The sequence below is a fragment of the Glycine max genome, chromosome 18, assembly GCF_000004515.6.
Source record: "Glycine max cultivar Williams 82 chromosome 18, Glycine_max_v4.0, whole genome shotgun sequence".
In the NCBI taxonomy this organism is placed as follows: Eukaryota; Viridiplantae; Streptophyta; class Magnoliopsida; order Fabales; family Fabaceae; genus Glycine; species Glycine max.
Window position 1 is genome coordinate 40,885,736 of NC_038254.2, and position 22,939 is coordinate 40,908,674.

The window sequence follows — 22,939 nt, forward strand, 5'->3', positions numbered from 1 at the left end:
ACTGAAAATTGCTAATTTAAATTTAAAGGAAAAATTATTTCAATACATAAAGTGATAACTGAAGACGGACATAAGACATTACATGGAAATCTCAAAGAAGAAATAACTTAGACATGAATAATCCGTAGATTACCAATCTTGTTTGAATATAGGTTCGTGGGATGGAAATAGGTTACTTCCTTCGAGCCCGGAAGAGGAGTCAGTATCACTATCATGGTTTTTGACCCAACAAGTCTCGTATTCATTTGATAAGTCCTCAAGATTAGAGGTTGAGCCATGTTGGTTGCCTGGTGGGTTATTATTGTGACAGATTATGGCAAATAACTCCACAAATGGTAGTGATGGGTTGTTGTAAAAAATGTTGAACATTTGTCGAACATCGGCATCATCTCGCAGAATAAAAGATATGTACATATAACATTGTCCTGACTCAAATATAGGGCACCGAAAGTGGAGATGTTGGATATGTTGTTCTGGGTCAATGTTTAGTTTTTGGTGAACAAGTTCAAACAATTGTGTAAAGGTTATGACCTTGTTGACCATGAAAGTTTTTGTGTTGTTACTAACGAAGGTGGTGCCCTCATTAGTATTGCAAATTTGGTCGTCGTAGTAAACACAAACATATGCAGTTAGGTGACACATTGTGGTAGGGATTGAGATGAAAATTTGAAATTGTTACGAATGTCTTTAGTTGTAGGGGTATTTATAGAATTTGGTTATAGTTGGGTGAGTTACTAGTTAATTGTGCATTTAGATGAACGGGTAAATGAACACTTAAGCATATTTACAAGGGTCCATAATGTGCAAATTGCAGAGTGAAAAAAAAAACAATTGAGTGAAAAAAAACTGAGTTATCCACGTCATGTCAGTTTTATTGGTGTGACATTAATTTTTTTAGAGACGAAGACAAAAATGAACGAGCACGTAGAAAAAAATGTGGACTTTGCCGACAACACGATCATAGCATAAACAATTGTCCTAATATATCCTCATCTTAAGTTTTTCCCTAACCAAATGTCATTGTTTAAATATTTTATTGATAATGCAATGTAATATTCTTCTGTAGATAAATTGTTAAAAGCTTTAGTTTTATCATTTCTAATTAAATCAAATGACATAAATAAACTAATTATATTTAGTAAAATAATTAAATTTAAAATTAAATTTTTTTACTAAAATCAATATATTATTATACTAAATTCAAATTTTAAAACAAATATTCAACAAAAAATATCTTAAATAAATTAAATAATATAAAAAAATAATTAAATTTAATAATATCATTTTTTAATTAAAAAAATTATAAAATAATCCTTCAAAAATTAATTTAATAAATATATATTTTAATATATAATAAAAATAATTTTATATAATATAATATTTAATTTTAATTAAATTTTAATTTATATATATATATAAAGCAAAACATCACCAATGGAAGTTGGGGTGGCCAAACCCGACTTCCTTAGAAAAAAAAAAAAGCAAACTGGTGTAGTTTAGGAATAAGATACAAAAGTAGTCTAGTTTAGGTATTTTTATAAGAGAGTGTGTGTGATGCAATCCTCCCTAGGAAGGGACCAGTCACTAGAGCCATGAGCAAGAGGCTCCAAGAGGATTGGGCTAGAGTTGCTGAAGAAGGCCTTAGGATTCTCATGAACCTCAGGGTAGATTTCTAAGCACATGAGCCAAGGTTGGGTCCAATTATCTTTGTACATATTAGACTAGAATGTCATTATATTCGATCCTTGTATTTAGGGCTCCATAATGTAGGTAGGGTACCCTAGAAATATAGAATTTTTCAGCCCTTTTATTTTAGGGCACCTAGACTAGTTTTTGTATTAGGGGTAATTTTGTAATTTCACATGCACTACATGAATATTTGATGTGTGTGTTGGGAAATAAAATTTAATTGAATTGGTAGAAGCCCAATCCAATTAAATTTTAGAGGGGGAGGTGAACATTTGCTTACTACACCCCATTGCCACATCATATAGTCACACTTTGTGCATGTCCTTCATGCTTTACATGCCTCATGACACCTAAGCACACTTAGTGGAGAATCTTAGAATTGATCTTGGATTAGTGGGCTGAACCATAACTAAAATTCACTAATCATAATTAGTGAAATTTTGGCTCCAAAGTTTGGCTCCACAAATTCAATTTCAAATTCAAGTGAAATTTGAATTGAAATTCAAATTTTCCTCCAATTTTGTGTGACACTTAGGCTATAATTAGAGGTCATGTGTGTGCATTTTTTCAACTTTGATCATTTGAAAATTAAACTTCAGATTTCAGAGCTCTTTTAGAGCACAAAATTTTATCCTCTTCTCTTCTTCTCTCTTCATTCATCTCCTTCTTCCTCCAAGCTCTTATCCATGGCCTCCTATGGTGGTGAACTTCTTCTAGACTCATCTTCTCCTTGAAGTGGAATCTCCTCTCTCTCTTCCTTCTCCATTCCGCTACCATTCATCTTCCAAGAAGCAAAGGAATCCATTGATGAAGAAGATCCTTGGCCTACAAGCTCCAATGGAGCTTACATCATGTGGTATCAAGAGCATCTTCATCTAGGTGATGTTCTTTTGCTTCCTCTATCTTTTTGTTCGATGAATTCTCTTTAATTCCTTGTTCTTCATCTTATTCCCCATGTATACCCTCCATTGTATTGTGGTTTGGTTCTGTTTATAGTAGATTCAAAAAAAATAAACCGATTAAATCTTAGATCTACACTTGTTCTTGCGTTTCTATGGTTCAAATTTTGTAGATATACTTTTGAATCATGTTTTTGTGTTGATTTTATGTTCTATCATTTTTCATTCATAATATTCTTGCGCTGAACCTTAGATCTAAATTTTCTTCCAAAATATTGATTAGAAAAAAAAACACAAAAATCTAAGTGCAAATCACTTAATCCATGTTGTCTTAGAGTCATGTTTAGTCATGGTAATTGTCACATTATGTTCTAAGTTTGTGTTGAATTTTTATTTTGTTGATTGAATTCTAGATACATTTGTTCATGTATTCTTGTCATTCTTAGCCTATCTTTTGAATTTTGAGTCTAATTCATGCATGTTATTTAGTTCATAACATGCTCTAAATCAATTCCTAGAAGTAGTCTTGTTGTTGAACTTTTTTTTTCTAAGTTTCCTACATGATGCCTATGATGAAGTTGAGTTGTGGTGCTTAGTTGTGGCTGGATTTGTGAATCAAAATAAGTCTTAATCTCTCTTGAATTGTGTTATTCAAGATAATTGAGCATAAGCAAACATAAATTGTAACTATTCATGCCTTAAGCAACATAAACACTACTCTTGATTTCTAGGTTGAAATCGCTGGTGTTGGCAGCTTGAACATACGAACTTGTATAAATTACTGGGAATTGGTCACTACGTGTTTTGTGCTGAAATTGTTAATGAATTTGCTAGACATCTGGAAAAAAATTATGAAAAAAGAACCAAGCGATTTGGATTAAAGGAAAAAATAATAAAAATCACACAAGTTGGCTGAAAAATCAGTGTCCAAGAAAAAAAAAAGTGAAAGGGAAGTGTGCTTGTTGTTTTGGCTCAAAATTTGTTCTATAATTGGTGCCTATTTTATACCAATCCTAGTTTTGAAATTTCAATTGAAAATTACTGTTAATACAAGTTCCAAAACTAGAGGTTTCTTGAGTCTTTTTTTTTTAGTTTTTTTCTACTCTACTCTAGAGCCATTTTAGGTTTCTCTTTGAGTCCTAGCTTGCTTTTGTGTGCTTTTCATTGCTTTAATTGTTGAATAATCCTTGAAAATTTGTCTTGTTAAAACTCTATTGGTTTAGCTTTCATTTAATTTTTTTGGTCTTTGGTTATTGCTTGTCTCTTTGTTTCCTTGTTTGTGAGTTGTCATATAGGGAATTGAAAAGGAGGATTGGTGCCATCCCTTGAAGAATTTGAGTCAAGAAGCAAGGGGAAAACCACCTTAAGAGCTATTGGACTAAGAAGCACTCCAAATTGAGTGAATCACTAAAGAGAGAACAATCACCAAAAATTGAGGATCTTTTTGTAATTTTTTTAATTGAGAATTTACTTACCTTCATTGCTTTCAAATTTTGTAACAAAAAGGCCTTTCATTGGAAGTAAGTTGGGAGCCTCCAATAAGTCACCCTACTTCCATTTGTGTGTAATAATTTTAGGCAATTTTTCCTTAGGATAGTGAGTGTTTTGTTGGGAACCTTAAATGAGGTCATCCAAACACTCTTAGGATCCGCGTAGTTTACATTTCTTTCACTTTAATTTCTTGCTTACTTTCATAGTTTATTTTCTTTACTGGTCACACCTAGTTTATCTTGTTATTGCATAGTAATTTCTTCTTTCTTATCACGCTTATCTTGAGTTATTTTGGAACCTTAGCTTTTACCTTTTTTTTTTACAAACCCCCAACAAGAAAGAACCACAACTTAGGAACCAACATGAGTCATCATTCATCTAGTGTTAATGGCAAGGGTACTAGTCACAAGGACCCTCTATCTAGAATCCTAGATGAGTTGAGTTCCCTCAAGTTATGGAAAGAAAAACTAGAAAGAAAAGAAAAAGGAAAAGAGATGGTAAAAATAAATCAAGATGAGAGGGAACAAATAAGGGAAGAAGAAAGAAGGAAAATACTAAAAGAATTAAGAAAAGAAAAACATGCCTCCTATAGTAGTCATAACTCTTGCAAAAGCCTAAGTGAGGAACTTTGTGACTATTATGAAGGAAGGCATAGGTCACATCTTAGACCTCACTCCCATACGAGAGAAAAGGAAAGAAAGCCTCAAGAGGCTAACATTAACCTCCCATACTTCCATGGGAAGGACAATGTAGAGGCTACTTAGATTGGAAAATGAAGGTTGAACAACTCTTTGCTTGCCATCATATTAGCGAAGAGAGAAAAAGTTCCATTGGCTACCCTTAGCTTTCAAGGGTATGCCCTCTATTGGTGGACTTCCCTTGTTAGGGAACAAAGGATTCATGGGGATCCTCCAGTAGAGTATTGGAATGATCTTAAGAGTGCCCTTAGGAAGAGGCACATTCCTTCCTACTATGAAAGGGAGCTTATGGACAAGCTCCAAAGGCTTAAACAAGGGAGTATGAGTGTTGAAGAATATAGACAACAAATGGAACTACTCCTTTTAAGAGCTGGACTTAGGGAGGAGGAAAGAACAAGCATAGCTAGGTTCCTTAGTGGGCTTAATATGGAAGTGAGGGACAAGGTTGAACTCCTTCCATATAGGGACCTAGATGAGCTAGTCCAACTTTGTATAAGAGTGGAGCAACAACTTAAAAGAAAGCCTTCTTCAAAATCTTATGGCTCTCACTCTTGTCCAAGGAAGGACCAAGCCCATGGAATTTTAGGGGCTGCACCTTCAAAACCCAAGGAAGATAAGGGTAAGACCATAGAGAAATACACCCCTAAGACTAGTTCCCAAGAAAGGACTAGCAACATTAAATGCTTAAAATGTCTTGGGAGAGGTCACATTGCCTCTCAATGCCCCACAAAGAAAACCATGATCATGAGGGGTCAAGACATTTATAGTAGTCAAGAGGAGACTACTTCTTTCCCTTCCTCTAGTGGAAGTGAAGATGAATTAAGGGGTGAAGAGTCTAGTGAGGAAGCCTACCCCCATGAAAAAGGTGACCTATTAATGGTTAGAAGGCTCCTTGGAGGTCAATCTTGTGATCTATCTCAATCCCAAAGAGAGAACATCTTTTATACAAGATGCAAAATTTTAGATAAAACTTGTTCTCTCATTGTGGATAGTGGATCTTGTTGCAATTTTTGTAGCACAAGATTAGTTTCCAAGTTAAACCTCACTATCATTCCCAACCCAAAACCTTATAAACTTCAATGGCTCGATGAGCAAGGGGAAATGATAGTTAACCAACAAGTGAAGGTACTTTCTCCATTGGGACATATAAGGATGAAGTTAATTGTGATATAGTTCCCATGGAGGCAGGACATATTCATTTAGGAAGGCTATGACAATTTGATAGGAAGATCATTTACAATGGCCTAACTAATGAGATTACCCTCACCCATCTTGGCACTAAATTTGTGTTGCATCCTCAAACACCTTCACAGGTGGCCAAAGATCAAGTAACTATGAAAGATAAGAGGGATGAGGAAGAAAAACTAGAAAAACAAAAGAAAAAGAAGGATAGTAAGGTCTTGTCTTCAAAGGCCAAGGGGAAGGAAAAAGAGGAAAAGGATTCCTCCAAGAATATTGTTAAAAAGGAAAATCATTTTGCAACAAAAGGTGATATTAAAAGAGCACTCCTTCTTAAACAATCTTTCTATCCTCTCCTATCAAGGGAAACATCCCTTAGCACTGCCACAATTCCTACATTTGAGACCTTACCCCTAAAGGTCCAAGAACTCTTACATGAATTTGGTGATATATTTCCCAAAGAGATATCCCTTGGGCTACCTCCTTTAAGGGGAATAGAACACCAAATAGATTTAGTCCCAGGAGCAAGCCTTCCTAATAGGCCAGCCTATAGGACTAACCCTTAGGAGACTAAGGAGATAGAATCTTAGGTTAAAGAATTGTTGGAGAAGGGCTGGGTCCAAGACCTTACCCCCAAAGGTCCAAGAACTCTTACATGAATTTGGTGATATATTTCCCAAAGAGATACCCCCTAGGCTACCTCCTTTAAGGGGAATAGAACACCAAATAGATTTAGTCCTAGGAGCAAGCCTTCCTAATAGGCCAGCCTATAGGACTAACCCTCGGAAGACTATGGAGAAAGAGTCTCGGGTTAAAGAATTGTTGGAGAAGGGCTGGGTCCAAGAGAGCCTAAGCCCATGTGTTGTGCCAGTGTTGTTGGTGCCCAAAAAGGATGGTACGTGGAGAATGTGTACAGATTGTAGAGCCATCAACAACATCACTGTAAAGTATAGGCACCCCATTCCTAGACTTGATGATTTTCTTGATGAGTTGCATGGTGCCAATATCTTTTCAAAAATTGATCTTAAAAGTGGGTATCACCAAATCAGCATGAAAAAGGGTGATGAGTGGAAAACCGCTTTCAAGACCAAGTTTGGTTTGTATGAATGGCTAGTGATGCCTTTTGGGCTCAGTAATGCACCAAGCACCTTTATGAGGCTTATGCATCTTGTCTTAAGGGATTTCATATGTAGATTTGTAGTTGTTTATTTTGATGATATTTTAGTGTACAATAGGAGCCTAGATGATCACTTAGGACATCTCAGGCAAGTTCTTTCAGTCCTTAGGAAAAACACCCTCTATGCAAATATAGAGAAGTATACTTTTTGTGTAGATAATATAGTTTTCTTAGGGTTTGTAGTTGGTAGAAATGGGGTCCAAGTGGACCCTGAGAAAATCAAGGCCATCCAAGAATGGCCCACCCCAAAAAGTGTGGGAGATATTAAGAGCTTCCATGGGTTAGCAAGCTTCTATAGAAGGTTCGTTCCTAATTTCTCTACAATTGCATCACCTATCAATGAGCTTGTGAAGAAGAATGTGGCATTTACCTGGGGTGAAAAACAAGAGCAAGCCTTTGCTTTGCTCAAAGAAAAGCTTACTAAGGCTCCTGTTCTAGCTCTTCCTGACTTTTCTAAAACTTTTGAGCTAGAATGTGATGCCTCTGGAGTGGGAGTTAGAGATGTATTGTTACAAGGTGGGCACCCTATTGCTTATTTTAGTGAAAAACTTCATAGTGCCACCCTCAACTACCCCACCTATGATAAAGAGCTTTATGCCTTAATAAGAGCCCTCCAAACTTAGGAACATTACCTTGTTTCCAAGGAATTTGTCATTTATAGTGATCATCAATCACTTAAGTACATTAGAGGGCAAATCAAGTTAAACAAGAGGCATGCAAAATGGGTAGAGTACCTAGAGCAATTTCCATATGTTATCAAATACAAAAAGGGAACAACAAATGTGGTAGCTGATGCCCTCTCTAGGAGACACACATGGTTTTGCTCCCTAGGAGGCCAAATTTTAGGATTTGATAATATTAGGGACTTGTATGCTTTAGATGAACATTTCTCTCCCATTTATGAGAGTTGTGGGAAAAAGGCCCAAGATGGATTCTATTTGGCTGAGGGGTATTTGTTCAAAGAGGGAAAGCTTTGCATACCCCAAGGATCCATTAGGAAATTACTTGTGAAAGAGAGCCACGAGGGTGGGCTCATGGGCCACTTTGGGATAGACAAGACCCTTGTCTTACTCAAAGAAAAGTTTTATTGGCCCCATATGAAGAAAGATGTCCATAAGCATTGCACTAGGTGTGTGGCTTGTTTACAAGCCAAGTCTAGGGTGATGCCTCATGGGCTATACATACCCTTACCCATCCCCTCTGCACCTTGGGTAGACATTAGTATGGACTTTGTCCTTGGGCTTCCTAGAACCCAAAGAGGTGTAGACTCTATCTTTGCGGTGGTGGATAGGTTTAGCAAGATGACACACTTTATACCATGCCACAAGGTGGATGAAGCTTCCCACATCTCAAAACTCTTTTTCAGGGAAGTTGTGAGACTCCATGGTTTTCCTAGGACCATTGTGTCAGCTAGAGATGCTAAGTTCCTTAGCCACTTCTGGAAAACCTTATGGGCTAAGCTAGGAACTAAACTTCTTTTCTCTACCACTTGTCATCCACAAACTGATGGGCAAACAGAGGTAGTGAATAGGTCTTTATCCACCCTTTTAAGGGCTCTTCTGAAAGGCAACCATAAGTCTTGGGATGAGTATCTTCCTCATATAGAATTTGCCTACAACATGGGGGTTCATAGAACCACCAAGCAATCCCCTTTTAAGATTGTCTATGGGTTCAATCCCCTAACACCGTTAGACCTCATTCCCCTCCCACTGGACACTTCTTTTATACATAAAGAAGGGGAATCTAGGTCAATGTTTGTAAAGAAGTTTCATGAGAGGGTTAAGAACCAAATAGAGAACCAAACAAAGGTGTATTCAACTAAAGGCAATAGAGGAAGAAAAGAGCTAGTTCTTAATGACAGTGACTGGGTTTGGCTCCATCTTAGGAAGGATAGATTCCCTACTAAAAGGAAATCCAAGCTTAGCCCTAGAGGGGATGAACCTTTTCAGGTTTTGGAGAGGATCAATAACAATGCCTATAGGTTGGACCTCCCAGAATAGTATGGAGTCAGCACCACTTTTAACATTTATGATTTAATTCCTTTTGCAGGTGGAGCTGATATTGAGGATGAGGAAATAACAAATTTGAGGTCAAATCCTCTTCAAGGGGAAGGGGATGATGCAATCCTTCCTAGGAAGGGACCAGTCACTAGAGCCATGAGCAAGAGGCTCCAAGAGGATTGAGCTAGAGTTGCTGAAGAAGGCCCTAGGGTTCTCATGAACCTCAGGATAGATTTTGTAGAAGCAAGCTTCATGATGATAAATCAAGTTGATTCAAGTAGTTTTGATAATGACAAAGATGATGACAAAAATCCCAAAGAATGATTTCAAGATTGAGTCAACAAGTTCAAGATCAAGTTTAATTTCAAGTTTCAAGAAAAGAAATCAAGAAGATTCAAGAATCAAGAGAAGTTTGATTTCAAGATTCAAGAGAAGATGAATTCAAGTTTCAAGAGAAGAAATCAAGAAGACTTCACAAGGGAAGTATTGAAAAGATTTTTCAAAAAAACAAACATAGCACAATTTTGTTTTTCAGAAGAGTTTTTCTCAAAATTTTCTAAGTTACCAGAGTTTTTACTCTCTGGTAATCGATTACCAGTTTCCTGTAATCGATTACTAGTGGCAAAGTTTGATTTCAAAAGCTTGCAACTGAATTTGCAACGTTCCAATTGATTTCAAAATGGTGTAATCGATTACAAGGTATTGGTAATCGATTACCAGTGTATCTGAACGTTGAAATTCAAAATCAATTGTGAAGATTCATATCCTTTCATAAAAAGCTTTGTGTAATCGATTACATGGTTTTAGTAATCAATTACTAGTGACAAGTTTTGAATAAAAATCAAAAGATATAACTCTTCCAATGGTTTTCAGGTTTTTCTAAAGGTTATAACTCTTCTAATGGTTTTCTTGACCAGACATGAAGAGTCTATAAAAGCAAGACCTTGACTTGCATTTCAACAACTTTTTATATATATTCTTTTACAACCTTTGAATCTCTTTGAACATCTTCTTGAACTTCTTCTTCTTCTTCCTTTGCCAAAAGCTTTCTGAGTTTTCTGGTTTCCAAATTTTGTTCTTTCACATAAAACAAAAGTGTGCTATTCGTCTTTTTCATTCTCTTCTCCTTTTGCCAAAAAGAATTCGCCAAGGACTAACCACCTGAATTCTTTTTGTGTCTCTCTTCTCCCTTTTCCAAAAGAACAAAGGACTAATCGCCTGAATTCTTTTGTGTCTCCCTTCTTCCTTGTCAAAGAATTCAAAACGACACAGCCTGAGAATTCTTTTGATTCTTCCCTTTCCCATAAACAAAAGATTTCAAAGGACTAACCGCTTGAGATATCTTTTGTTTCCCCTTCACAAAGTTTCAAAGGACGAACCGCCTGAGAACTTTGTCTTAACACATTGGAGGGTACATCCTTTGTGGTACAAGTAGAGGGTACATCTACTTGGGTTGTTGTGACTGAGAACAAGAGAGGGTACATCTCTTGTGGATTAGTTCAAGTGGAGGGTACATCCACTTGGTTGTTCAAAGAGAACAAGGGAGGGTACATCCTTTGTGGATCTTTGCTTGTAAAGGATTTTACAAGGTTGAAAAGAAATCTCAAGGACCGCAGGTCGCTTAGGGACTGGATGTAGGCACGGGTTGTTGCCGAACCAGTATAAAACTCTTGTGTTTGTCTTCTTCTTCCCTACACTTTTAATTTCCGCTATGCACTTTAATTATCGCTTTTACTTTTGGTTAAGTTTCTATTTCTGTTCTTTACTTTCTTAACATTATAGTAAAAGCCTAATTGATTTTAGTAACATTAAGAAGGATAGATTTTTAATTAGTAAAGGTTCATTAATAATTAATTCAACCCCCCCCTTCTTAATTATTCCGAGGCCACATGATCCAACAAGTGGTATCAGAGCAAGTATCTTGTAGAAAGTTTAACAACTTCAAGATTCATGGCCTTTTTAAATTCTTTGTTTTTCAAAAGTATTTTCAGGAATAGGTTATTCCCAGATCATGATGAAGGCCAAGTCAACTTGTGTCTCATGACAAAATCTCATGAAAACAACAAAGAAGAATCTGTAAGGAAGAAGTGGTACATCGACAGTGGATGTTCAAGCATATGACGGGAGATGTATCAAAATTTACAACTATTTTCCCCAAGAAAAGTGAACATGTTACATATGGCGACAACAACAAAGGCAAAATCATTGGAATCGGTAAAATAGGTACGAGTTCCTCTACTCCTATTGAAAATGTGTTACTTGTAGAAGGTTTAAAGCATAGCCTATTAAGTGTTAGTCAATTATGTGATAGAGGATAAAGTATCTTTTGATTCTGAAAAATGTGATATCAAGCATGAGCATGACAAAGATATTGAACATATAGGTTTCAGAGAAAATAATGTTTACATGATTGATTTAAAACAAAAATCTGAAAATGATAGATGCTTTCTAAGTAAAGATTGTGATCCATGGTTATGGCATAAGAGAATTGCTCATATTAACATGGATAATCTAAATAGATTAATTTCAAAAGATCTAGTTATTGGTTTACCAAAATTAAAATTTGAAAAAGATAAGTTATGTGATGCATGCCAAAAAGGTAAACAAACAAAAGTATCTTTTAAGTCTAAAAATATTGTTTCTACCACTCAACCATTACAATTATTGCACATGGATTTGTTTAGACAATCTAGGGTCATGAGTTTTGGTGGAAGCTACTATGCATTAGTAATTGTTGATGACTATTCTAGGTATACTTGGACTTTATTTCTTACTCATAAAAATGATGCATTTCATGCATTTAGAAGACTTGCCAAAGTCATTTAGAAGCCTAATCCAATTAAATTTTAAAGCGGGAGGTGAGCATTTGCTTACTACACCCCATTGCCACATCATATAGTCACACTTTGTGCATGTCCTTCATGCTTTACATGCCTCATGACACCTAAGCACACTTAGTGGAGAATCTTGGAATTGATCTTGGATTAGTGGGTTGAACCATAACTAAAATTCACTAATCATAATTAGTGAAATTTTGGCTCCAAAGTTTGGCTCCACAAATTCAATTTCAAATTCAAGTGAAATTTGAATTGAAATTCAAATTTCCCTCTAATTTTGTGTGACACTTAAGCTATAAATAGAGATCATGTGTGTGCATTTTTTCAACTTTGATCATTTGAAAATTAAACTTCAGATTTTAGAGCTCTTTTAGAGCACAAAATTTCGTGCTCTTCTCTTCCTCTCCCTTCATTCATCTCCTTATTCCTCCAAGCTCTTATCCATGGCCTCCTATAGTGGTGAGCTTCTTCTTGTCTCATCTTCTCCTGAAGTGGTGTCTCCTGTCTCTCTTCCTTCTCCATTCCGCTGCCATTCATCTTCCAAGAAGCAAAGGAATCCATTGATGAAGAAGATCCTAGGCCTACAGGCTCCAATGGAGCTTACATCAGTGTGTAGATAGGTAAAAAAACCGGCCAATGCTGAACTATAAGACTTTTGGCTGGTGGGAAGGGTCCTTTCTCAAGGCCCTATGAATATTCGGGCTTTCAAATCAACGTTGGTCACGTTAGTCCTATACCGAGGATCGAGAAAATAGTTCAACATATTGCCAAATTTTTTTTTTGGGTATTGGTCCCAACCAAATATTGGCCCTCACCACCATTTTAAAATTTCAAATATTGGCCCTCACAATGGAATCATGCATTGTGGGAGCTGTGCAAACCATTGTTCTATGGAATTGACATTTTATTGTACTTTATTTTACACTTTCCATATACAACATAATTATGATTTTGTGGTGCATTATGATTTATGAAAAAATATATAACGGAATCACAACTTTATTGTGTAAAGGAGGCTAAATACGACATGTACAATAAAATTATGATTTTGTTGCACAGTATAGCAAAATGACAATTCTCTTGTACAATTTTTTTCTATAAAAAACTATTCAGTGAGTATGATTCTTCCATTGTACATTTTTTGTTTTTCTAGTGGTTTGACAGAGAGAAAAAAACGTATGTATTAAATGAGATTTCATAGAAATGTCTACTACATATTGACATACACATCCATAAAATTAATTGGATATGCATTGAGCATTTAAAATAATTTCAATCCTTAGAAAGGTCTATTACATATTAAGATCCTCTAGCTGGTTGAAATGTATTGAGTTGAAAGCTTGAATGTATTTCATGTAAGGATTTTTCCATAAACGGGCTTCGGTGTGCAATATTTTGTCCATTGGGGTACAACAGGAGGCAAGGGACAATTATCCCTTAAAAATAACTATATTATCATATAAAAGATGGAGTTAGTGAATAAATAAATATTAGCTTACAAAAGTAAATGATATCTTTAGTGGATAATGTATACATGCACAAAGTGATTTCCATTGAGAAATTCAATTGCAATAAGATAAGACGCAACTATCACGAGATTCCTAAGTGGAAAGAAAGTCCAACTTTGTAGCCTATATAAGTGGACCAATACAATATTATACCTACTGGCAATGACATAACCTATGTCAGGAATGATCGTTCACTTCTCTTTGGGTACTAAACCAAAGTCAACATACAAAGAGGTTATTAATTCCAACAATCTTTCTTTTGAGTCAAATAATTGAACATGGAGAGAGTGTCATGTTTGAAGTTCTCAAATCAAATGTTGACAAATGAGAGACCAAGACTCCTTACCTTGGCCTAGCAAAGCTACAATTGTCCTATAACCACAATTTTCATCTGGTGTGACATCTTTAGTGTTCATAATGTATTGTTGCAACTCATCAAGAAATTCATCCATATAATGATCCATTTTTCTCTTCTTCTTGTCACGACCAACCTTGTGAGCCACACTTGGAGTTCCAAAACTACCAACCATTGTGCTCATTTCATTGACATTCTCCCACATTGAAGGTTCACGTTTAGTACATTTTACAGACTTCAACGCACCCTTTGTTTTTGCTTTCTCTGGAGGGGGACACATTGAAGTGGTATTCAGAAATGCAAGTTCATAAAATTTAGTCTTTAAGGTGATTTTACCACACACGTCTAGTGGTGAAAGTCTCTTTAACAATGCATTAACCTCATGTGTCAAGGTTAAGTTTCCCCAAGAGTCACCTGTGTCTTCTAAACTATGAATAGATAACATATTTCAATGTACATGAATGGAGCCATATATATTGCAAATTGTTTAAGTTCACAAGCACATGGTAGACTGTGAGTAACTCTAAGTGTGCAACCACAAATAGAATTATCAGTACCTATGGAGTCAACCCTTTGTAACTCATGGAAAAGGATCTCTTGTGCTTTTCTTGATATAAAGTAGTGTAACTTCTTATATACTGGGGAATTAAACATGTGCTCAACCATATTTATGCTTTTTTGAAATGAAGCTTTAATCAACATATGCTACAAGACAAACATGTTATTCATTGCATTCCAACAACTACACAAATATCTCATGCTATCATGAAGCAACCTCTTCAATCTTGCATATGCACCTTCAAACCTATTATGTAACAAAATGATAATATAAAAAATACTTTTAACTTAACAAAATGAAACATTAAAAACATGTCAAATAATTTATGTACCTGTTTGTTGTTGTGTTTTCAAGATGCATCACTCGATTAACCTATGCTTTACAAACTTCTCCCTAAAAGGCATCAACCATTGTATTTTGGGCATAGTCAACAAATTCTTTATAACGTGCTTACCAATTTGTAAAGATTTTCAAGCATTCATTATACGATTCTTCATCCAGAGAATGCAACAATAGTTCCCAAGCATCCATGATATTTTGCCACTCTTCAGCCTTATCCATGAGGATTTTTCATTTTACGTTGACATTCTTCGTAATGTGTAACACACATAACAAATTGATTGAGGAAGGAAACACACTCTCCAATGCATTCATGAAAGCAAGATCCATATCACTGATAATAACTTGAGGCAACATATCATCTTTCACAAACAATCCTTTCACCTTACTTAAATCCCATTCAAAATTATTTGTTCTCTCATAAACTTAAAAAAGTAAAGGCAACAACGAAAGCCATGTTTGTTGAAGTGATACCTACAATTTCCAACATCAGAAGACAATATTTGTTTGTTTTATAAGTTTTATCACAAATCAACATGTTGGAAATGGATTTAGGAGTTTGATGGAATCTGGATGTGCCCACCATATATATCTGACAACATCTTCATTGTCTACCCATCTAAATCAGTAAACATATTCGTCGCATTCTATCAACTTCATTGAATGTTGTACTTTTGTTTTGGTCTCCTTTGTTCGCAATGATATTTTAGACGTTCATTGTATATTGTAACACCCTGAAATATTATTAGTAATTATATTTGATGTTTGATTATTTTGTTGTGTTATTTTATTCGTGTTTTATTTTCAAGGAGGTGAGTTTAGTTATTAGAAGGGTGTTGGTAGTTAAAGCGTTGACTTCTCAAAGAAGCCTCACGAGGAAGCTTCTCGAGGGAGCCTCTTAATGAAGCTTCTCAAGGAAGCTATCTGAAACTGTCTCAGTAAAAGTGCCCCCTTGCCTTTGTTAACCGTTGGATATTCTTGAAACTTTTCCTGGAGGTTCATAGGACAAATGTCCATGATCTGACCGTTGCGATCTTCAATATGACGTCTGGCGTGTGAGGAACTCTTCCTTTCCCGCGAGCAGAAGCACTTGAGTGTTTCAGCCTTTGCTTTTCGTATAGCCTTGGAAAAACAACCATTTCTTTCTCCTTCTTTCTTCCAAAACCATTTCCAATGTCTCAAGCTTCTTCTCCATCACCCACAGCCACCAGTAGCCACCACGAACCTCCGTTTGTTCCCCGTTGAAACCCCACACCGAGAGGAACCCTTCAACCGAAGTGGAATCTTCCAAACTTGCCTCGCGGTTTTGGTTGAGAACGAAGCCCGGTCTGACCTTCGTGGTTTTCCTTGAGGTAACCGTGATTCTATGCTTGTTCCTTGTTAGTTTTAGCTTGTCTTTGCATCTTTTCTGACTTTGGAACCACCATTGTATGTTTTGCGCTTCCTTTGAAAAACACTAGAGAAAGAGACTTCGTAAACGTTATCTTTTCATGAAATGGGTGTTTTTTTTGTGACCTTCACTGAACCCCGGTCACATTGGCATGATCGGAATTTCAAAATGATGTTGCTTTTCTAAAATCCGAAACGCCCTTGAGCCCTTTACGTTTTGACAAGGGTTTTGATTCAGAATATTGTCTTGCTTTTCTAAAACTCACGTTGGACCGACAAGCATGAATGAGAAAGAGACCTTTAAGTGACGCAAAGAAAAAGTCGATGGGAAGCTCACAATAGGTGAGGGGAGTTTATTATAAGATTTACCGTTTTGACACCATAGTTAGGGTCAGGGAACCTAGCTATGAGAATATATGCATGTCCTTGTTGCATGATGATTTTTTTCCTTTATAGAAAACAATGTTTTTAACTAATGGGATGTGATATAATTATTATTGATGTGCATGCTAGTTTTCAAGAAAAACTATGTTTTGACGAATGGGATGCGATATATTTACTGTTGATGAATGAAATTATTGTCTCTATTTGACTTGTATTGTTTGAAGACCTAGGGAGTGTGAATCTCAGGCATGAAAAATATATGTATATGCGGAATGTGACTTACTGTTGATGTTGCTATTGATGACTTTAATTGATATGTGGTGATGTTGATATCCATGATGATATTGATTTGAGATGACGTCAACATGATTTGAGTGTTGATATGTGGTGATGAAGATCATGCCAATATGAATTGATGTTATTATTGATGCTTATGTGAATATGAAATGAGGTTGTTGTTGTTGTTGATAACGTCATTGAGATGAGATGATGTTTATGTTGAGAATGATATTGAAATGAAATGTTGATGATGTTGGAAATGCATTGACATGTGCATGTTGTGTATGTTCATGGGCGGGGTGCATTGACCTTGTCGGATGTCCCTTGTGTGGGAAACTAGAGTGGTCAAAAAATTTAAGCATTTCTGAGGGGATGCTTAGGCGCTTTAATTCATCCATGGTCATGTACTTGAGATGCCCATGTTTCATACGTTGGATGTTGTATATGTTCGTGGGGGGGGGGGTGCATTGACCTTGTCATATGTCCCTGGTGGGGGAAACTAGAGTGGTTAAAGAACTTAAGCATTTTTTAGGGGATGCTTAGGCCCTTTAATTCATCCATGGTCATGTACTTGAGACTCCTACGTCCATACGTCGTATGTTGTGTATGATCATGAAGGGGGTGCATTGACCTTGTCGGATGTCCCTGGTGAGGGAAATAGAGTGGTTAAAGAATTTAAGCATTTTGGAGGGAATGCTTAGGCGCTTTAATTCATCTATGGTCATGTACTTGAGACTCCCATGTTTCATGCCTCATATGACACGGGAAATAGTATAAACTTTGCCAGTAAGTACTTGTAGACCTTATGCGGAGGAATACTTGTACTAGGGGGTGTGTCACTTGGTTTGGAACTCCCTTGAGACTCAGGTTAATCACCGTGGGGGAGGAGTTGCCTTGCACGACAGGGTGGCCTCGACACTTACTGCCTAGTTTTCCTAAGTGAGAGTGTCATGCGGACACGCTTAGGCTATTTCCTGGTATTGGTTGATGGTACGTGCCACATTGCATCTGAGAGTTGAGGTCAGGTGCATGCATCACTCTGTGCAGTATTGATTGAATCCATAGATGGATGATGAGTAATTGCTGAATGTGGATGTTGAATAACGAATGTTGTGTAAGCTCATAATGTTTGCCTATGTTTCTTGCTAATTGTGGTTATTTGGATTGGATATTGGTTTTTTTTATAATGAACTCACCCTTGCAATTTTGCATCGTGTGGTTGATACCTATGATGATCGCGAACCTTGTTCGTAGGAGCAGAATGGCAGCAGTAGGGTACAGGGAGTAAGATTCTAGTGAGGAGCCGCCGAGCCGACGTGATGACGTTGGCATTATTTTGGGAGAGAGAGTTGTGTTTTTGTAATCAACTCCTCCATAGTTGGTTTTCAAGTTTTATTTTGTTGAGTTAAAGATGTAAACCTCAGATTTTATATATATGTATGAACAGATTTAATTTTCATTATGTGTATGACGTGTACCGAGTTACTATTCCTACATAATTATATATTCACTTAAGTAATGGTGTGTTGTTGGGTGAATGTATGTCGAGACAAAATTACTTTATTTTCATAAGCAAAAAATTAAGGGTGTTTTTATTTAAAAAAATTGAATTTATCGCGGTTTAGGATGGTGATATCGTAGCGACAAGGCAAGTTGTTACATATATGGTTTTGATGGTGTTAACATTTTTTTGGTCTTGATCTTTGATTATCAACAAAATTTGACCAAGCTTCACTATGTTTTTGGTTAATTAATTAACCATAGTTTTTCATTCACTGCTTAAACGACCATCATATGAATGACCAAGCAAGGTTGCCATCACTTTATGGTTATGGAAACCATATTCTACAGTAACTCTCCACCCTATAGTTCTTACCAACCTCCCTTTTAATTTAAAAGGACACCCATATTTTCTGGTTCTTGTAGACTTGTGCACTAACTTGTCTTTGTATTGTTTGTACTTTTCTTCCTTCCTTTTTTGCAAACCAATATAACATTTTTTTTACTTCTGACTTTGGAATCATAATCACAAACCCATGCTCATTTCCCAGACATTGAGCCGAATTTAACAAATCATCGCACTCTTCAAAACCCTAAAAGAATCGAAAAAATTATTCAATAACAAAACACAAGGTTGCATAAACACATACCTATAAAAATCATGAAATAACTAGAAAAGTCAAGATAGCAAGGTTGCAAATGCATGTTAGTGTCACCACTACCCACATTATCATCATTATCATTCCCTATACCAGTATCACTAGACTCGACTCCATATGAAACGGAGGGATAGTAAAAGAAACCTTGGCTTCCATCATCTATATTTCCCTATCAAGGTGGCATTTTAACCTTATCAAATATATATGTATTCCAATCCATTGGCTACACAATCAACATAAAATAACTTGTTATTTTTTTAAAAAAATTATTTATTGTATAATTTGCAACCCAACAAAATTACGATTTCGTTATGTAACAAGTTTTGTTATTCAATAGAATCTAGATTCCATTGTGTTGCATGAGATGTGAATTTGTAGTACAGTGAAATCGTGATTCTGTTATGCAATAAAAAAATATAATACAACAGAATCTAGATTTCGTTGTGTTACCAAAAACACAAAAAATGGAATCATGATTCCTAACATTGGAGACCTATGTGAGTGAAGAGAAGGAAAAATGGAAGGAATGAATGAACTAAGAAAAGAAAAGAGGAAAGGGTAAAAGGAATGAAGAAAGGGAAGGAGGAAAGAGTAGTGGGGTGAGGAAGGGTGGGGTGAAAATGCTCAAAGGGTATTTTGGTCTTTGCACTTGGCTAGTAGAGGCCAAGAACAATTTTGTAGGGGCCAATAATAGCACCCTAAATTGGGTCGTGTTATGGAGTGGGATGTAGTGGAGGATAACATACTTGATAAGTTCCTGAGGGTGAGAGTTCTACTGGATGTCATGAAACCTCTAAAATGTGACACCCAATTGAAGGTAGGCAATATGGGAGTTCAAATCCTCTCCATTATTTAATAGACATCTCCATTTCTTTTCACTAGTACATGACATTAACCTTACAATATTTCAAAGGTTGAGATCCAATCCTTTCTATATTAAAAAAAATAGAACATTTTTCCTTCAGCAGGTACAACTCTCTCTCTCTCTCTCTCTCTCTCTCTCTCTCTCTCTCTCTCATTGTTATAAGACTGCACTCCTCTTTCTCTTGTTGCCATAGGGTGGGACTATGCTAGTTGACGTCATTTTAGACAACACAAAGTAAGTGGAAATTAAAAAAAAAGTGTTTTTCCTTCTTTTTTCTTAAATTTTTATTGGGTAAAATATGTTTGAGGTTCTAGTAAAATTTGAAAAATATTAATTTAGTCCTTATATGAAAAATATTATGAGGATAAGACTAATACTTTTCAAATTTTATATGGACCCCAAACATATTTTACACTTTCTTATTTAATTTTTTTCTTAGCATTATCGGAGTTTTGTAAAATTTTATATTAGAGGAGATGGATGATAAGAGAATGGTAGGGTTGGTGTTGAGATTTCATAGGCCCATGGCAAAAAATTAATTTGGACCTTTTTATATTTAGGTATTGGAAAATATAAATATATATTATATAAAAGGCCTAATGATCTAGTTGATCCTTTATCTTATTTTTCTTGGTTTAATTTTATCCTTTATCTTTTAAAAAGTTTATTTTAGTCCTTTATCTTTTTAAATTGGTTCAAATTGGTCCTTCTGTCCATTGAAAATTAACGTCGTTAATAATTTTAAAAAATTGGCAGCTAAAAGCCGCCACAAATGTGTTTCTTAGTTTTTTCCCTTCACCTTCTTCCTTTTTTTCTCCCTTCTCCCTTATCTTATTCCATTTTCATCTTCAACTCAATAACATACAACAAAAATCTTCAAATCTAGTTCCAAAATGAAGTTCAAAATATATACACACAGTTATGAACCCACTAACAAACTACACGTGAACCAATATAACCAAACCCCTCCCACCTAAGGTAACCACCTCTAAAAATGCATGCTTCCCAAAGACCAACAACGAGCCACCATAATAATTCCACTATTAAACTTCCTATAACTCACCACCATATAGGAAAACATGACTGGACAAAATTCAAACTACACCAATGTCATAAAATATAAGAACTCGATCTCCAATATAATGATCAAACCACAACAAGATTCACTAAAACTTAAACAATTTAGGCAGTACAATGGAGAAGAGTACAATTCATAATCACTGTGTTACATGCCATAAATTCAGAAATTCAAAGACCCAAAACCGAAAATCAAATAGCAAAACCTAACACCTCTAACGGTGGCGCCTTCCTCATCTACCAGTATGACTCGAAGATCTGCCTTGCCTAGATCTGACTCAATTGCATTGGGATTCAAGCCAACGCCAAACCCATGCACTATCGACCTTTCGTTCTCCCTTACCATCAAGGTCCACAATAAAGACTTCTTCTCCCTTGTCGACGGTGGCCACATCAAGACGTGCAACTTCCTCGCTGGTGTCATTCAATTCAATACTAGAGAGGATGCATTTAGCCACTGATATTTGTAAATTATTAATGACATCCATTTTTAAAGGATGGAAGGACCAATTTGAACCAATTTAAAAAAGATAAAGAACTAAAATAAATTTTTTAAAAGATAAAGGACTAAACTGAACCAAAAAAATAAGATAAAAGGACTAAAAAAATCATTTGACTTATATAAAAAGAAGTAGACACATAATTTAATTAAAAATTACATGTTTTCTTATATTAAACGAATAACATAGCTTTAATAAATCTCAAAATGATATACCATATTTTTAATTCAATTTATTCCTAAAACAATTACATAACATAAATATTTACACATAATGTAGACATGACAATGGAACAAGTTGATCATAGGATGGACTCTCCCTATCCCATCCATTCAGAAAGGTGAGATAGGTTCACATTTAAAAAGGTAGATATATATTTTTTAGATCCATCTTGATCTCGATTAAGTTTTACAAATTTAGGTAAAGCTATGAGGAAACCATCACATTCTTTATACCTTCAATGGAATTTTTATTATCATAGAATGTATCCCAATTTTTGGCCTAATTCTTCATCTGATGATTGATTCAACCTCTGATAAAAAATATATACCTTGGTTCTTTTTTATCTCTTCAACAAGTTTAGTAATGAGCATAATGACCCCCTATTGTTCCAATGGGCAGAAAGAACCTATGATTAGCTTTTAGGGAACTTTCCAAACTGTTAGTACTTAGCTCTACTGAGCTTTAAAAGATTGGCTAAGATTTTGTTAAAACATAAGCACTTAGACAATGAAGGAAAGCTGGAGTTGCTGCACATGATGTCCAACGTTATGTCAAGGAATAAGATCGGGCTGCACAATGCACAAGGCAAGATAAAATGTCAAATGAAGAATTGAAGTTGCAGGATCCACGATGTCGGATACAATGTCCTGACATCCTGCCCGAGAATACTGGAGTCGCTGTACAATGCAAGATAAAAGTCAAGTGCAGAAGTGAAGCTGCAGGATCCACGATGTCGGACACGATGTCCTGACATCCGGCCCGATAATACTGGACATATAAATCTGTTATATCTTTAACAGATTATTGTGCAGTTAGCAAGAGATTAGATGATCTATCTTCTGGAACGAATTAAAAGATAATTAAAGTTCGAATTTCAAAGTAGAAGAGTTCGTTCAGGGATTAAAGATTAAAGATTAAAGATTCAAACTAAAAGATCAAAAGTTATCTTTTAGTTCTTTAACTGCAGATTTTTTCAGAAGAAGATAGATCTCCTCCAGCACAAGCCGTTGCAGCCCAGAAACGCAAATTGCTATATAATCATGGAGGCTGCACGAGTTCTGTACCAAGTCCGGGATTGAAGAGTTAGTTTGTGAGTTTTTGGGACTTGAGTCTTTTGTGAGCCACCTTGATGGTACCCTAGCATCAAGTGTTGGACCTATGTGTGTAGAGTTGATCTCTTGTGTCTAGAGTTGATCTCTAGTGTGTAGAGTTGATCTCTTTTGTTCAGAGTTGATCTCTGGTGTGTCTTTGAATTAATTGTAAACACGGGAGTGTGAGTGAGAGGGAGTGAGCGGAGGTTCTCATATCTAAGATTGGGTCTTAGGTAGAGATC

The 22,939-nt window shown here is 35.9% G+C and overlaps 1 pseudogene; it reads right to left on the bottom strand.

Annotated features, from left to right (window-relative positions):
- LOC100787701 (putative receptor protein kinase ZmPK1) overlaps positions 1-14,113 on the bottom strand; it is a 37,005-nt pseudogene extending 22,892 nt beyond the window's left edge.
- Between the last annotated feature and the right edge of the window lie 8,826 nt (positions 14,114-22,939).